The sequence below is a fragment of the Microtus oregoni genome, unplaced genomic scaffold, assembly GCF_018167655.1.
Source record: "Microtus oregoni isolate MIOR12 unplaced genomic scaffold, Mior012 000042F_ref0000377, whole genome shotgun sequence".
Taxonomy (NCBI): domain Eukaryota; kingdom Metazoa; phylum Chordata; class Mammalia; order Rodentia; family Cricetidae; genus Microtus; species Microtus oregoni.
In genome coordinates this window covers 18183611-18195722 of record NW_024543209.1, presented here as the reverse complement: position 1 = coordinate 18195722, position 12112 = coordinate 18183611, and positions in this window count along the sequence as shown.

The following is a 12112-nucleotide window of genomic DNA, read 5'->3' as shown; positions in this document are numbered from 1 at the left end:
TTGGATATTAAGGCTTCCTCCCCAAGATGAAATTCATGCCTATAACTGTGAACTGGGCTAAGAACCTTTGGCTATATATCATAAAAGCCCTAAATGAAACTTACTACTATGATTCTACTAAGTTCACATATATTTAACTGCTCCATCATATCTTATATTTATACATATAGATCAATAAAATTCTCAATTCACATCTTTAAGGTTCATTTTGCAGTAGTGAAGATTATTACAAAGACTCACAAGTGGCCAAGATGAAGAGAATAAGAGGCTATGGCTTGCATCTGTAGTTCCTGTTCATTTACTCAGATTTTCTATTTCAAGAATTTTTTCAATTTGTTTTCTTTATTGTCTGTATTTCAATTTTTAAGTCTTGACTTGTTTCATTCACCTCTTTGATTTTTTTCTTGGCATTCTTTAAGGGATTAATTGACTTGTTTCAATTTCTTGTTTATCTTTTTCTCAATTTCTTTAAGGGATTTTTTAATTTACTCTCTAAAAGCCTATATCATCTTCTTAAAGTTATTTTCAACGTCATTTTCTTCTACTTCATCTGCATTGGTATTTTTCGGTCTTGCTGTTGTAGAGCCACTGGGTTACAGAGCCCAACAGGTGGTGACTCGGCCTGCCAGCCGGACTCTTACCTGCTGACTGAGTGTTGGGGCTTAGAATTATGTTTTTAATCCATTTGTAAAAATAAATTTACGGGATACATATACTGATCAGTATAAAAAGTATAAATATTATGAAATAGTGTTGTACAAAGCCGGGAGATAAAATAAAATGAAGATCCCAGAGCCAGTGTTATACTGTTATATAGCATCAAGGGACCTCAGGAGCACAGCACCCAGTATGAGCATGTTGCTGCCTCAAATGACAAGATTGAAACTAGGAAAATCACAAAAGTTTTGCAGGCTATTTTACCAAGCAAGTTTTATGATCATAGAAGGTCTAAGATATTCTACACATTAAATTCATACTTTAAAGAAGAACTGAATATTCTAAGGATGACATGAATGATATTAGGTAGTCACATTGGTGTTTCCAGGCTGTGCTGTCTGTTTTATGATGTCATTCACTTGATCCTCAGTTTCAGTAAATTTGAAGTTATATGTTTATTTTCATCTGGAAATAAGATAAATAAGACTCAGATGTCTGAACTGTCCTTTCCCAGTGACCGTGATATAGAAAATGCTACTAGATATTGAACTAACATTACAAACTCATAAGTGTAGTGTTCCTGAAAATCAGAAAAATCCCTCAAGATATTAATGTATTTACTCTAGCTCAACCTAGGATCCAAATGTTAGGAGCGTTCAGAAGCCCTGCAGGGAGTTACATGAAAGATACAGAAAGTCACTGTCATTTCAAAACCTGAATCTGTGTCAATACAATTAATTAGCCAAATTTGCGCAGTAAAAGATGTGTATTACTCCCCGCCAGTGGAAATTCCATGTGTACAAAGCAGACCAGTGTGAACAGACGTGCTTCCACTGCCAAGGTGACTAGTAACCTCAGAGAAGGTGGCGTATTAGCTTTCCGGTGCAGAGACACTGCTGCTGGTGCTCACCTCCATCCTGCTCCTGCGGAAGAACGTGGCCTCCGTGCTCAAGTGTGACAGGAGAAATCCACAATGAAATTTTCTCAGCTGGACTGTTTGGGCACACTGTCACTGTATCTAGAAAGACAGATTCTAAGGATACAAAATCCTTCGTTGACTTTGTAAGTCCACACATTGACTTCTGGCTTCTTTTCATAAAGGTTCTTCATGTGAATCATTGAGATGAGATGTACTGCAAAAGAGAAAGCCTCAGGATCCAAATTTCAAGGAATGTATCTTCACAGCCAAAAGAAAACAAGTCAGATTAAAAAATATGAAACTCAAATGTTTGCTAAAATACATTTATTTTATTTTTACTATTTATAAAATACCCCTTTGTTTTACTCGTGTGGGATAAGGCCCTGACCAGCATGGCTGAGAGAGAAAGATATAAGATTCTCCTTCCTTTATTTAGGTAACATAATTCTATTGGCATTCTTCATTTGGGGCACTGCAGATACACAGTAAAGAATTATACTTCAGTGTGATGAATTATACTGATTAAATAGAATGACAGACACTGAAACTAGGTCTGTATGTAAAAGTACATTAATAATTCAACAAGGATAGAAGGAATTTCACAAGTTCCCACCATAATTGAAGAACGATAGGCAATCAATAACTCCTGAAAGAAGAAAAGTCAGTCGTCTCTGAGGAGGACTCCCTGATACTTTTGCCAATCCCAAGCATCCAACCCTAAATACATGTACATAAGAGCCACAGCAATCTGACTCAGAACATTCTACAAATATCTATATATGTATAACAACTATAATTATGAAATAAGAGGTTATGAATCTGACAGAAATTGGGGGGCATATCAGAGAGTATAGAAGTGGGAGGAGGGGTTATAAATGGCATAGAGTATTTGTGAATAAAATTCTCAAAATAAATAAAAATCACAAATAAAAATTATTATTATTCTTCAGATATCTCCAGAGAATATGAATCATCTTTAAAACAACTCCAATGTGACATAATAAAAATGAGATCTGGTGCATATAGACAAAAATGTCCTCTTGGTATGATAAAGCCCTTTTAAAGTCTATATGTTGCATATCCTGATAATTCAAAGAAACCAGAGGGATGAAGAATATACATGAACAAATGTGACTCAATTTATTTTTATAAGTTTCTGCCACTTATTATATATATATGTATATATACATATATATACATATATATGTATATATATATTACTATTTTCCTTGTTTTATGGGCCATATTTCTAACACTCTGACAATCCTTTCAAACTCTGTAAAACCTTGACAATAGCATTTGTGCTGGTTAGTTTCTATTGCCAACTCAACCCAAAATAAAGTTGTATGGGAAGAGGAAAGTAAACTGAGGAACTTCCTAGGTCAGATTGGCTTGTAAGCATGTCTCTGGGGGAATGTTTTTGATTGTTAATTGATGTGGGATGGTGCCTCCCATTGTGGGCAGCACTAGTACTACTCATAGACAGGTGGTCCTGGGAAGCAATAAGAAAGCAAGCTAAGAAGATTCCAGTAAGCAGATTGTCTGCATAGTTCCTGCCTCTTGTCCCTGCTGGAGTCCTTACCCTGATTTCCTCCAATGATGAACTGTGACTTTAAAGCCTGAGTTGAAATAATCCATTTCCTCTTCTAGTTGCTTTCCACAGAATGTTCCATCATAGCATCAGAAAGCAAACCAAAACAGTGGCAGCAGGGGGAAAGAGAGCACTGCTGAGACATGCCTGATGCTGTGGTTTATGGGAAGAATTATGGAAGTTTTGGATACATTCATCTAGAAATTCATTTAATGCTTGGAGCATGGAGTGTTGCTGTTCTGTGCGTGCTTGGAAGACGACGACGCTGGTAAAAGAGCAGATGGTGAAGAACTAGGTTATGACGTTTCATAGGGGAGCAAAGACTATCTCTCAGGGCTGTTCCTGCAGTATTTTAGATCGTCTGCAGACGGGAAACATTGCGTGTGTCGCTGAGTGTCTTGGCTAGGTTTCTATTGCTATGATAAAATCACAGATCCAAACCAAATGGGGTGGAAAGTTTATTTGACTCACACATTCACACCACTGTCCATCACTGAGGGAAGTCAGGGTATATGAAATCAAACAGGAACCTGAAGTAGAATGAAGCAGAGGCCATGGAGGATTACTATTGTCTGGCTTGCTTTTCATGCCTTGCCCAGGATGCTCTCATACCACTGAGTGCCACCTGCTCTAGGATGGCACCACCTGCAGTGACTTTGGAACTCCTACTTCTATCATTAATCAAGGAAATGCCCCCATAGACATCCCTACATTTCAGGCCAATGAAAGCCCCCTTTTCCTCCCAAATGACTCTGCCTTTTGGCAAGTTGACAGCAAACCAGCCAGCACACTGGAATAATGTTTGCTGGTGAGTTGAGCCTGAATAATTGACCATTACTAGCAACAACAACAAACAGCTTCATCAGGACAGCTCTCCTGAGATATATTTCTTCTGGGTCAGCAAACAGATGCTGTGGTCCAAGGTGGCAGAGGCAGGACATCAAGCTGGTAATGAAGCATGGCCCTGTGTAAGTGGCTCCCTCATGATACTTCCTCTGAAACCTGACGGGGTTATGGAGGGCACCCAAGACTATATATTTGTAATGGGTTGGTGGTCCTGCAGAATAACTCTGAGAGGCCACTCATGAAGGTGCAACCTTGGTTGAAGTCAAAACCCAAGGGTATCGAAGATGCCATCCCATCTCTCTTTCTTCCGCAAGACTCTTGAAGCTCAGTGCAGTGCTAGTCTATGGAGCTCTGCTTCTGATTTCACCCGATACTGGACAGAGTATGTCTGGTGGCAATTAGGGTAGTCATCAATCTGCTTTGTGGGCCAATCATATTGCTTGGTCTCTTAGTAAAGGCTCTGACAGTGACAGCAGGACCTCTCCCTAGAGCTTAGCTGATTTTTGGTAACCTGTTCCCCATGCAGAATTTCCAGGCCCTGCCTGGATGTAAAGGAAGGAGTTCTATCCTGCCTTAACTTGATGTGCCATGCTTTGTGCAAGCCTATGAGAGGCCTGCCCTTTCTGATTGGAGATGGAGGAGGAGTGGATGGTGAGGGAGGTACAAGGGAAAGGGAAGGTGCCAGGAGGAGAGGAGGAAGGAGAAACTGGCTGGTATGTAAAATAGAAATGAAAAAAAATTAAATAAAAATAAAAGTAATAAAGTTTAAAAATAAATAGGCAAATAAAAGTAAACCCAAACTAAGCAGTTTGTATCCATTATAAATTTTAGCTTCAGTTACAAAAAAAAAACTATTTCTACTTTCCACTATAAATTTACTAATTAAATACTTACAATCTATGGTGGAGCAGCCTTCACTGTTCTCTATTCTAAATAGAGAGTTTAATTCCTAAAATTATTTTTCTCTTTCAAAGCATATCTGAAGGCAGGAATATATAAATTTATCCTGAATATTTATAAAGTATAATGATTAATTTGCATTAACATAAATGTGCGTCAAGCTTTTTGTTACATAGATTTGGGGTAATTGAATAAAAATTTCTGTCTGCTAGTCTACAGACATCTATGTAAAAGACTTTCTACAGCCAATATACATCAACTGGGAGCTCAGAAGTATAGAGCCTTAAAGATATTAGTAAACATAAATTCTTTTCCATTTAATTAAATCCTAATTTACTCTATACACCAAAAGCTCACTATTTCAGGGGTGTTGGCAACTTGAACTTTCTAGAATGTACTTTATGCAGAAACCTTCATCCAGATCTCAGTAAAAAGTAATTGCTCCTTGATGGAGAAAGGTCATTGGCTAATAAAGGAACTACCTTGGCCCATTTTATTGGTTAGAGGATAGGTGGGAGGAGTAAACAGAACAGAACGCTGGGAGGAAGAGGAAGTGAGGTCAGAGTCTCAACAGCTCTCCTCTCGGGAGCAGACGCCTGAGAGAGATGCCATGCCCCGCTCCCGGGATGAAGCTCTGACCCAGGATGGACATAGGCTAGAATCTCCCCGGTAAGTGCACCTTGGGGTGCTACACACAGATGATTAGAAATGGGCTAAATTAATATGTGAGAATTAGCCTAGAAGAGAATGGGCCAAGCAGTGATTAAATGAATACAGTTTCTGTGTAATTATTTCGGGGCATAAGCTAGCCGGGCAGGCAGCTGGGGTGTTGGGGACGCAGCCCCGCCGCTCTTATTACTTCAGATTGGTGCCCAGACGAGTGGACAACTAAACCCACTTAAAAAACCTGAGAAGGCTTAAAAATAAGAGAGAGAGAGTTTAACACAGATTTTTGCTGTTTGTTGGTGGCGTGCTGTAGAGAGATTTCCTGATTCGGCAACAGTAGCAGAAAAAAACGCTGTGTCAATTTAAAGCACGACTTCCTGGGGCTGTGCCGCCATTGCGATCTCTCTCTGGCTCCTGCGGGAGACAGAGCTTTTGAATAGAGCATTTGGAGTAAAGTGCTACAATTTGTTTGATGGCAACTAGACTCGCTGTGTTCTCGGGTCTGCTCTGCTTGCTAGAGGCAAGCAAGCGCCTCATCTAAGAGAGGCTTCCTGACTCAGCTTTAGCTGCAAAACCCTGCAGCTCATTAAGAGGTCCTGCCACGAAACACTTAAATGGTGTTGATGAAAAGCTGAAAGCATGCTTTTCGGTTTTCAGCCATAGTAGGAAAAAAGCTGCACCGTTTAAAAATGCCGACTTTCTGGGCTGTCCTGCCAGGACAAACTCTGACTCATTTACACAGGCAGTTTGTGCGGTTTGCAAGCTACAGCCAGTACCTCAGCCATGAGGCTGGAAAGCTAAGGAATGGGCTGGATCCAGCCAGCAAAGCCACGCCTTTAATCCTACTGATATTGCTTGGTAAATTAAAGACTCATGTGGTCAGAAAAAGAGAGATATACAGTAAAGAGAGATTCAAAGACAAAGAAAATTTCTAAATGGTTTGAAGTGTGTTAAAAATATATGCAGACTAAAAGTTGAAGTTCTTAAAGTAAAAAACAAAAAAAGGAAGAGAGTTGTTGTGTGTGGTAGCACACACCTTTAATCCCAGTGCCTAGAAGGCACAGACAAACATATCTCTGTGAGTTCAAGGTGTAGTAGTGTACACCTTTAATCCTGAATGCCTGGGAGGCAGAGACAGGCGGATCTCTGAGAGTTCAAAGACAGCCTGGTCTACAGAGTTATTCCAGGTCAAAGATACAGAGAACCTGTCTAAAAAGCAAAAAGTTAAAAATAAAAATAAATGAAATAGAGGTTAAAACAAAGCTGTACAAAGATGGAAAATAGACAGAGAATTTTGATACTGTATGCTATTATGCTCTCTTTGAATTGTTTGAATGCTGAGGAAGGAGCAACAGCTGCTAAAAGATATTTGTTTATTAATGCTGCTGAACTAATCCAACATAGATATTTTGAATTTGGATCTAAGGATATGATACTTTGGAAAAGAGATTCTTCTTTTGTTTTCACAGAGGACCAGACCCTGTGGATTGCATCTATCCCGATATGGTATGATAGACCACGACCTCCCAAAAAGTTCCTGTGAACACCCTCAAAAAATTACTTCACTCAACTGCCACCTGAGATAAACCTGGCACACAGGTTACACACTAAATGATCTGATTAACAGTGCCCCCATTCAGCAGGAAGCAGTTTGGAGAGAAAAAACTGCGCCCATGTTCCCAAATATGGTTTATAAACGTCCTTTTACATTTAAAGGGGGATATGATATAGATATGAATAATTTGCATTTGTATAGATTTTGCTTTCTTGATAGAGATTTAAGGTCAATTTTGTTATATGTATATGTATTTCTGATATTGATTAAGGTATTGTGATTGTGTAGTTCATTATTAAAATGTAATGTATAATTAGGAAATATAGGTTGTTAATGAATAATCATTGATAATAGTAAAGCTTGTAGTCATGTTAGACTTTCTAGATATATAGAGATATATTTTAGATAGACATTCTTCATGTCTTTCAAAGATTACAGAATAGGACATTTAATGTTTTAATTACTGAGGACTTTTCATGACAATGAGACACTCTGCTCCTGGCAGCACCAATGTACTTCAAGAGGAAGATGGGCATCGAAGAGGCACCTTATGGAGTTTGATAGCCATTTGGGCAAGAAACTGCTCTTGCCTGGACTATTGCATAAACTGGACACAGAGAACCCGCAGAGAGAGGACTACTGAACTTGCCTAAGGTGAGATGATCTTTCGGGGTTCCTGATTCATTTTGAAAGAGTCTGCGAGACATTCTGCAGGACACAACAGATAGTGAATGAACTGACTTTGAATTTTCCTGCTTTATGGAAATGTCTGCTGGATACCATGGGCCTGAAGGCTGAAGATGGATGCCCCAACGGTACAAAAGAACTTTGGGTGACTGTCCAGGCAGCGAGATGTCTTTGTTATTTCTAAAGTTTGAAGTTTCTTAGTTCTTGTTTACTTAGGTAATATTATATCTTTCTGGAGTCTTTGATGGAGTTAAGAATAATTAGTTATAGTTATAGTTTTCCTTAGTTATGATAAAGATTATTGTAACTTTTACTTGATAACTGTTTTGTTATATGTAATTTTGCTATGTTAAAGTTAAAACTTTTTTATTTGTTTAAACCGAAAAAGGGGAAATGATGGAGGAAGGTCATTGGCTAATAAAGGAACTGCCTTGGCCCATTTTATTGGTTAGAGGATAGGTGGGAGGAGTAAACAGAACAGAACGCTGGGAGGAAGAGGAAGTGAGGTCAGAGTCTCGACAGCTCTCCTCTCGGGAGCAGACGCCTGAGAGAGATGCCATGCCCCGCTCCTGGGATGAAGCTCTGACCCAGGATGGACATAGGCTAGAATCTCCCCGGTAAGCGCACCTTGGGGTGCTACACACAGATGATTAGAAATGGGCTAAATTAATATGTGAGAATTAGCCTAGAAGAGAATGGGCCAAGCAGTGATTAAATGAATACAGTTTCCGTGTAATTATTTCGGGGCATAAGCTAGCCGGGCAGGCAACTGGGGTGTTGGGGATGCAGCCCCACCACCCCTTATTAGTACAGCTCCTTGCAGTCAGCTGTTTAACCTTTACCTTCCTGGGCAGAAAGTTCTGTGCCCAACTACCTCAACAGATGATCTTAGTCTAGTCATCCCTTGACTATTTGAGTGTCCATCACCAAGCACCATTTTTATTTGACCTAAAGTTTAGGGTCCAGAGCTGATTTGCTCTGAAATGAGATGGATAATAGTGTAACATCAGAATTCATAATAGATAAAGGCTGAGGACATGTAATGTTCGATTAGTAAAATAAATAAAACCAGGTTGTTCATTGTCCATGTGTCAAATCCATCTCTAAAACCAAGGAACATCTTGCTGGTGGTCCATCTGTCAACTCTCATAAGAGCATACTTTGTCTGGTATGTTATGAAGGAAGCCTTGTTTTGTGTTCCTGAGTTTCATGTATGAATGTGTGTGTGTTTATGTGTATTGTTCCTTTCCACAAATCCTTTCATAACCTCCAACATTTAAGAGAAATAGCTATCAAAGCTCCTAAACACATGTGGTACTTGATTGACTCTCCGGGTGAGATCCTGGACAAGTATGAAATGAAGGAAAAGCAGACTACCCTCCCTGGTCAGGAGTGCAATTCCTGCAGTAGCCAGACAACAATGACAGGAGCCCTTTTGTTTACTATAATTTGTTACGTGGCCTTCACAAAGGTTTCTGTAGGGTTTACACTCATCTGAAGATCGTGAGGTGCCCAAATCTCCATGCCTGCTCCTACAAACCTAGCAGAAGATATTCATCAGAGATGCCCTTGGATGGTGCTTTTGGCTATAAGACTTGCTTTATATTTTTCCCTTTGAAGGCATGTTTGGTACAATGTATTTCTTATTGAAAGATAGAAAACTGAGTGTTTTGAAATACCAAAATCTAATAAATGAATTGACTAAAATGTGTTTTGCTGATCTCCCTATACTGATGGAGGAAGGTCATTGGTTAAGTAATAAAGAAACTGCTTGGTCTCGTAGGTTAAAACATATGTGGGAGGAGTAAACAGAACAGAATGCTGGGAGGAAGAGGAAGTGAGCTCAGAGACGCCATCCTCCCCTCTCCCGGGCAGACGCAATAGCTCTGCTCTCTGAGGCACACGCGATGAAGCTCCAACCCAGGAAGGACGTAGCCTAGAATCTTCCCGGTAAGCGCACCTAGCGGTGCTACACAGATTATTAGAAATGGGCTAAATTAATATGTGAGAATTAGCCTAGAAGAGGCTAGATAGAAATGGGCCAAGCAGTGTTTAAAAGAATACAATTTGTGTGTTGTTATTTCGGGGCATAAGCTAGCAGGTGGCCAGGAGCTGGGCTGTGGGAAGAGGCCCACAGCTCCTACTACACTATACTATTGGTATATTCCAAGGACATACTAGCATTAACATGCATTAAGCATGCAACATTTTGCAACTTACTTAAAAATCAGAATCAGAAAATTTCAATGTGTCAAGTTCTTATATCAAAAATAACAACAACTTAATCAGTGTCTCCAGGTTTTCAAAAACATAGAATATGTGGTATCTATTAAGAAAACTAGTCATTCTTGATCAACCCTTTCTTACAGGGTTCTGACAGACAACACAAATGCTATACAGTTATCTCTCCACTAAGAACACTGCAGTTTTCAAAACCTCTCAAATGTGTTTATAACACATATAAAATAGCTCTGAATTTCTCTACATGTTCCTTCACTCACCAGAATTATTTTTCTTAGCATTGTATTAGTCTTATTCCATGTGTTCAGTTTGTTAGAACAAATAAAGAATAGTATTGGTGTCACACAAAGAACAAATGGACAAAACAAATGTAGCTCAGCAAGGCAATTTATTTTTTTACTTTCATTTTTTTCAAAAAGAAAACAAACTATCTTCTTTCATTATACAAACCAATCCAAGTTACCACTCCCTCCTTCCATTCCCTCCACTTGCCCCTACCCCACTTCTATCCACAATTTATTTTTGCAAAAAAAAAAAGTCTAGAACACAATCAAAATCAGGCTAGCAAGAACATTTAGCAAAAACGACTTATTCTGTCTCTTATTCTGGTGGCAGTGCTATTTCCGGGTGATGGAAGTTCAACTTCACAATCTGAGCTGATTGGCCAATTGACAAGAAGAGATGAGAAGTCAGGAGACCTAATCTTGCCAAGCTAACTGCCTACGAAAAAAAAATCTTACAAACGTATGAAGTTTTCTAGAACAACTACAACTTCTTCTCAACACTTACATAGTTTAGAACTCTCCTTAATTCTCTGTATTTCACACTTAAACCATTTAGCACTATTCCCTCATTTCCTGCAGCGCAGACTCCCATCATTTGTACTATCCCCTAATTCTCTGTATCTCCCACTCACGTCATTTCACATTCTTCCCTTATTCCCTGCATCTCATGTTTACGTCACTTGTACTATCCTCTAATTCTCTGGTTGTTGAGATACAAGTCTAGAAAGACAGAGATGAGCAAGTCTTTGACGTTTCTTCCCCTTCTTATTCACGAGTTTCTATTCCTTTGATTTTCTGATAATTGAATATAGAATTGGGAAACAAAGAAAATTATGACATTGTTGACATGATAGTGAAGATTTATTGCTGATTAGAAGAAAATTAATCCCCTGAGCATAGCAGTTTCCTCTCTCATAGAACACAATCATTACTTAAGACGCACACAGTTGAGATCGCTCAGAATTCAGTGTCAGGCAGTAAAAGAGCTGTGTCATACCTGGTGGCCTTTTAGCCTCTGAAACTTTTCCCCTCACTGAGAAAGATTTGGGTTCAAACAAGGGTTTCTACCAAGATGCAGTTAAGAATACCCCCGTTTACAAATACTCTCTGGACCAGCACTGAATCACTTCTGTTTCCCTGCTGGGTTCTCTACAAAAATCTAATTTTTTTCAGTTCATGAGATACAAGGTTGTTTGAAATTCAGATGATGTCACAGGCATTCACATAAGGAATGACATGTCATTTCCCCTTCCTTTTGACCCTATAAATAATCTTCTCTTGCCCATTGCCCAAGGAATATGCCAAGAAGACCTTTTCTTCATTAAGTCAGGAGAAAGGTGGTATTTTGGGGTATGTCAGTTTGTCTTCTGGCTCTAAGAAACACAAGATTTTAACTTCTTTCACACTTTAATCTTTAATGGAGTTCTGCTTACCAGACAATCTTACAGCTCATATTACTAGGGAAAGTGAGTACTCCTTCTGGGGTTCTCATCTTGTTAGCAAAAGAATTATTGAGCAGACTCAGAAGAAAGCTTGAGAACAAGTTTCTTAAAGTTTGAAGGAAAAGCAACAGAGCAAGCCGTGAATCTTGACAGGTGCATGAAGGAAGGTTAGAGAGACGTGAAAGAGAAGAACTCGTGTCCTATGAACTAGGGTCCAAAAATCCTAGCAGGTTCAGCACCGGAATTTGGCAAGCAGTTATATGGAAGTGTGTTTGGGAAGCTTTGGAGAGGCTGAGAGTAACTTCATCAATTTGACAACAGCAT